Source organism: Aegilops tauschii, chromosome 3 (genome assembly GCF_002575655.3).
Source record: "Aegilops tauschii subsp. strangulata cultivar AL8/78 chromosome 3, Aet v6.0, whole genome shotgun sequence".
Classification (NCBI taxonomy): Eukaryota; Viridiplantae; Streptophyta; class Magnoliopsida; order Poales; family Poaceae; genus Aegilops; species Aegilops tauschii.
The window spans coordinates 451,698,670-451,705,628 of NC_053037.3; positions in this window are offsets into that span (position 1 = coordinate 451,698,670).

Genomic DNA, 6,959 nt, shown 5'->3' on the forward strand with positions numbered 1-6,959 from the left:
GGAATTTAATTATGATAATTGCTCTTTGATAGATTGTATTTCCTTGTTGCAATCCGTGCTAAATTCTCCTCATGCTTATAGTCAAATAAAGCTTTTACCAAACATATCGTTGATGCTTTGATGCAATCTTATGAAGAAAAACTTGAGTTGGAAGTTTCTATTCCTAGAAAACTTTACGATGAGTGGGAACCTACTATTAAAATTAAGATTAAAGATCATTAATGCTATGCTTTGTGTGATTTGGGTGCTAGTGTTTCCACGATCCCAAAAACTTTGTGTGATTTGCTAGGTTTCCGTGATTTTGATGATTGCTCTTTAAACTTGCACCTTGCGGATTCCACCATTAAGAAACCTATGGGAAGAATTAATGATGTTCTTATTGTTGCAAATAGGAACTATGTGCCCGTAGATTTTATCGTTCTTGACATTGATTGCAATCCTTCGTGTCCTATTATTCTTGGTAGACCTTTCCTTAGAACGATTGGTGCAATCATTGATATGAAGGAAGGGAATATTAGATTCCAATTTCCATTAAAGAAAGGCATGGAACACTTCCCTAGCAAGAAAATAAAATTACCATATGAATCTATTATGAGAGCCACTTATGGATTGCCTACTAAAGATGGCAATACCTAGATCTATCCTTGCTTTTATGCCTAGCTAGGGGCGTTAAACGATAGCGCTTGTTGGGAGGCAACCCAATTTTATTTTTAGTTTTTTTTGCTTTTTTCTTCTATTTAGGAATAAATATTTGTTCTAGCCTCTGTTTAGATGTGTTTTTATGTTTTAATTAGTGTTTGTGCCAAGTTAAACCTATAGGATCTTCTTGGATGATAGTTATTTGATCTTGCAGAAAATTCCAGAAACTTTCTGTTCATGAAAATAATTGTAAAAAATCACCAGAACGTGATAAAATATTGATTCCAATTGCTGATGGTCAATAAACAAATTTTCTAGGTCTTCCTATTTTGGCTAATTTTTTGGAGTTCCAGAAGTTTGCGTTAGTTACAGATTACTACAGACTGTTCTGTTTTTGACAGATTCTGTTTCTCGTGTGTTGTTTGCTTATTTTGATGAATCTATGGCTAGTAAAATAGTTTATAAACCATAGAGAAGTTGGAATACAGTGGGTTTAACACCAATATAAATAAAGAATGAGTTCATTACAGTACCTTGAAGTGGTCTTTTGTTTTCTTTGGCTAACGGAGCTCACTAGATTTTCTGCTGAGTTTTGTGTTGTGAAGTTTTCAAGTTTTGGGTGAAAGATTTGATGGATTATGGAACAAGGAGTGGCAAGAGCCTAAGCTTGGCGATGCTCATGGCACCCCCAAGATAATCTAAGGACACCAAAAAGCCAAAGCTTGGGGATGCCCCGGAAGGCATCCCCTCTTTCGTTTACTTCCATCAGTAACTTTACTTGGAGCTATATTTTTATTCACCACATGATATGTGTTTTGCTTGGAGCGTCTTGTATGATTTTAGTCTTTGCTTTTTAGTTTACCACAATCATCCTTGCTGTACACACCTTTTGAGAGAGATACACATGATTCGGAAATTATTAGAATACTCTATGTGCTTCACTTATATCTTTTGAGTTATATAGTTTTTGCTCTAGTACTTCACTTATATCTTTTAGAGCATGGTGGTGGATTTGTTTTATATAAACTATTGATCTCTCATGCTTCACTTAGATTATTTTGAGAGTCTTAAATAGCATGGTAATTTGCTTAAAAAATCCTAATATGCTAGGTATTCAAGATTAGTAAAAACTTTCTTATGAGTGCGTTGAATACTAAGAGAAGTTTGATGCTTGATGATTGTTTTGAGATATGGAGGTAGTGATATCAAAGTTGTGCTAGTTGAGTAGTTGTGAATTTGAGAAATACTTGTGTTGAAGTTTGCAAGTCCCGTAGCATGCACGTATGGTAAACGTTATGTAACAAATTTGAAACATGAGGTGTTCTTTGATTGTCCTCCTTATGAGTGGCGGTCGGGGACGAGCGATGGTCTTTTCCTACCAATCTATCCCCCTAGGAGCATGCGCGTAGTGCTTGGTTTTTGATGACTTATAGATTTTTGCAATAAGTATGTGAGTTCTTTATGACTAATGTTGAGTCCATGGATTATACGCACCCTCACCTTTCCATCATTGCTAGCCTCTTCGGTACCGTGCATTGCCCTTTCTCACATTGAGAGTTGGTGCAAACTTCGCCGGTGCATCCAAACCCCGTGATATGATACGCTCTTTCACACATAAACCTCCTTATATCTTCCTCAAAACAGCCACCATACCTACCTATTATGGCATTTCCATAGCCATTCCGAGATATATTGCCATGCAACTTTCCACCATTCCGTTTATCATTACACATTCATCATTGTCATATTGCTTTGCATGATCATTTAGTTGACATAGAATTTGTGGCAAAGCTACCATTCATAATTCTTTCATACATGTCACTCTTGGTTCATTGCATATCCCGGTACACCTCCGGACGCATTCATATAGAGTCATACTTTGTTCTAGTATCGAGTTGTAATCATTGAGTTGTAAATAAATAGAAGTGTGATGATCATCATTTTCTAGAGCATTGTCCCAAGTGAGGAATAAAAAAAAAGAGAAAGGCCATAAAAAAGAGAAGGCCCAAAAAAATGAGAGAAAAAGAGAGAACGGACAATGTTACTATCCTTTTACCACACTTGTGCTTCAAAGTAGCACCATAATCTTCATGATAGAGAGTCTCTTGTTTTGTCACTTTCATATACTAGTGGGAATTTTTCATTATAGAACTTGGCTTGTATATTCCAACATTGGGCCTCCTCAAGTGCCCTAGGTCTTCGTGAGCAAGAAAGTTGGATGCACACCCACTTAGTTTCTTTTGTTGAGCTTTCATATATTTATAGCTCTAGTGCATCCGTTGCATGGCAATCCCTACTCCTTGCATTAACATCAATCGATGGGCATCTCCATAGCTCATTGATTAGCCTCGTTGATGTGAGACTTTCTCCTTTTTTGTCTTCTCCACATAACCCCCATCATCATATTCTATTCCACCCATAGTGCTATGTCCATGGCTCACGCTCATGTATTGCGTGAAGGTTGAAAAAGTTTGAGATTAATAAAGTATGAAACAATTGCTTGGCTTGTCATCGGGGTTGTGCATGATGAGAGCATTCTTGTGTGACGAAAATGGAGCACGACTAAACTATATGATTTTGTAGGGATGAACTTTCTTTGGCCATGTTATTTTGAGATGACATAATTGCTTAGTTAGTATGCTTGAAGTATTATTATTTTGATGTCAATATGAACTTTTATCTTGAATCTTTCGGATCTGAATATTCATACCACAATTAAGAAGAATTACATTGAAATAATGCCAAGTAGCACTCCGCATCAAAAATTCTATTTTTATCATTTACCTACTCGAGGACGAGCAGGAATTAAGTTTGGGGATGCTTGATACGTCTCCAACGTATCTATAATTTTTGATTGCTCCATGCTATATTATCTTCTGTTTTGGACATTATTGGGCTTTATTATTCACTTTTATATTATTTTTGGGACTAACCTATTAACCGGAGGCCCAACCTAGAATTGTTGTTTTTTGCCTATTTCAAAGTTTCGCAGAAAAAGAATATCAAACAGAGTCCAAACGGAATGAAACCTTCGGGAACGTGATTTTCGGAACGAACATGATCCAGAGGACTTGGACCCTACGTCAAGAAACAAAGCAGGAAGCCACGAGGTAGGGGGGCGTGCCTACCCCCCTGGGCGCACGCTCCACCCTCGTGGGCCCCACGTTGCTCCCCCGACGTACTCCTTCCTCCTATATATACCTACGTACCCCCAAACGATCAGATACGGAGCCAAAAACCTAATTCCACCGCCGCAACCTTCTGTACCCATGAGATCCCATCTTGGGGCCTGTTCCGGAGCTCCGCCGGAGGGGGCATCCATCACGGAGGGCTTCTACATCAATACCATAGCCCCTCCGATGAAGTGTGAGTAGTTTACCTCAGACCTTCGGGTCCATAGTTATTAGCTAGATGGCTTCTTCTCTCTTTTTGGATCTCAATACAATGTTCTCCCCCTCTCTTGTGGAGATCTATTCGATGTAATCTTCTTTTGCGGTGTGGTTGTTGAGACCGATGAATTGTGGGTTTATGATCAAGTTTATCTATGAACAATATTTGAATCTTCTGAATTCTTTTATGTATGATTGGTTATCTTTGCAAGTCTCTTCGAATTATCAGTTTGGTTTGGCCTACTAGATTGATCTTTCTTGCAATGGGAGAAGTGCTTAGCTTTGGGTTCAATCTTGCGGTGTCCTTTCCCAGTGACAGTAGGGGCAGCAAGGCACGTATTGTATTGTTGCCATCGAGGATAACAAGATGGGGTTTTTATCATATTGCATGAATTTATCCCTCTACATCATGTCATCTTGCTTAAGGCGTTACTTTGTTCTTATGAACTTAATACTCTAGATGCATGCTGGATAGCGGTCGATGTGTGGAGTAATAGTAGTAGATGCAGGCAGGAGTCGGTCTACTTGTCTCGGACGTGATGCCTATATACATGATCATACCTAGATATTCTCATAACTATGCTCAATTATGTCAATTGCTCAACAGTAATTTGTTCACCCACCGTAAAATACTTATGCTCTTGAGAGAAGCCACTAGTGAAACCTATGGCCCCGGGTCTATCTCCATCATATTAATCTTCCATCACTTAGCTATTACTTTTGCCGTTTTTATTTTGTTTACTTTACTTTGCATCTTTATCACAAAATACCAAAAATATTATCCTATCATATCTATCAGATCTCACTCTCGTAAGTGACCGTGTAGGGATTGACAACCCCTTATCGCGTTGGTTGCGAGGATTTATTTGTTTTGTGTAGGTGCGAGGGACTCGCGCGTAGCCTCCTACTGGATTGATACCTTGGTTCTCAAAAACTGAGGGAAATACTTACGCTACTTTGCTGCATCACCCTTTCCTCTTCAAGGGAAAACCAACGCAGTGCTCAAGAGGTAGCAAGGGTCAACAGCCCCGGCCTTCTCCTCCGACGACTCGTCGGCCGCGTCCTCAACCAGAGGAGCCTCGGTGCCGGCGCTGCTGGCTTCCCTGGCGGCCGCCACCCATCTGGCGAGCTCCTCCTCCTCAGCGGCCATCGCGGCCTTGTCCTCAACACCACCAGTGCTGCCGGCCTCCTCGGCAAGCTGCGCCTCCCTCGCCCTGGTGGCGATGTAGTCCAGTTTCGCCTGTGTGGTGTCCTGGACGAGCAGCCGCTCAGCGTCGACGTTGATGTACCCCTCGTGCAGAGTGTCAAAGAACTACCGCACCTCGACATCCTCCGGCTCCTTCCAGCTCGGTTCAAGGCCATGCGTGTTGCAGTCCGGCATCATGGCGATGATCTCGGTCCGGCGTGAATTATTGCACAGCGGGACCACTCCCGCCGGCAGCTTGAACAAAGGCCCCTTGAAGACCTTGCCGGCATTTGCGGCAGCCCTCGCGACCTTGCCGGTTCGCTCGACCTCGCCGTCGTGGCCCACATCGAGCTGGAAGAGCCGCTGGAAGAAATGGGCATGCCCCATCATTGTGAAGTTGTGGTCGAGGCCGGGGCGAAGCCGCATGATGTCGGCAGGGTTCGTGAAGAGCCAGGCCGGCCTCCCCTTGTTGTGCAGTGGAGCGATCCGGCGGCGGATGAAGTCCGCCCCGATCATCTCAAGGGTGAGCCCGGCCTCGATGAGCCGAAGGATCCTGGTGGTGGCGACCGTGAGCTTCTCGTCGTCGGCGTCGACGTCGCTCCAATCGCTTATGCGGACCAGCGGCACCCGGCGAACTTCACAGAACGCCGGCAGGTCCTTCTCTTTGATCCAGCACCACCGGCCCTGCCATTCTTCCCACCTCTCCTTCATGGCGCCATCCGGGTACGCTCCCTTGGACCTTGGGATCCAGGTGATGCAACCAGAAATGGCTCCTCCCGTCTGGATCCGAGGGAAGAAGTAATGGCGGAAGAGCGCCGTGTTGGGGTGCACCCCGGTGAAACCCTCGCAGAGGTGTGCGAAAAGGGCCATGCACGCCACCGCATTCGGGGTAAAATCCAAGAGGCGGAAGCCAAAGGTGTGCATGATGTCACTGAAGAAATCAGAGAAGGGAGGACAAAGCCCGCAGGAAAAATAGTCGATAAAGAAGGGGTACCAATTTGGGGCAGCCTCGGCGCAGTTGGCGGGGATGACGCGCGTGGCTGGATGCCCCGACTTCTCTCCCCCCGTCTTCACCCCCCACAGGGGCTTGAAGGCTTCCCGGAGCTCGAAAACATCAACTATCGAGGGGAAGAAGGCGGATTGCGTCCGCTGCACCACCAGCGCACTCTCCGGCGGCTCCGCCGCTCCGGCATCCTTGGCCACTCCCTTGCCCTTGGTGGATTTTGGCGCCATGGCGGCTGGGGGAGGGGGGCAAGAAACAGAGGACGGCGGGAACGCAACGGCGGCGAGCAAGAGCGAAGCTTGGGGAAGAAGAGGAAGGCGAACGGAGGCTTCCGAGATTGGGATTGCGCGAAGGGTAAAAGGAACAGTACGCCCACGGTTATCCCTTTTTATGGGGAAGGTGCGGGTCGCACTGCCCATTTACTGTGATGTGATGCATGCGTGCGGAAACCGCCCCACGCATGCTGCCCACGTCACGCGCACCCCATCACGTCGTGCGCGGGTCGTGGGAAGCGCAGCGCGCAGAAAAGTTTTACCATGGTAAAAACCGCCCCGCCTGCCCGCGCACCGTTTTGGGCCTGGCCCAACAACGTGTCGCGCTTATGTGTGGCCCAGGCCCGGGGGCTCCTGTCGGTGTACAAAAGAAGGGGCGCACCTTTGTACCCCTTTACCTGTGCACGGACAGTCGGAGCCGCGCCCACGGCCACACCAAGCAAAGCAGGGGAGGTGAACCGAGGTAAAAC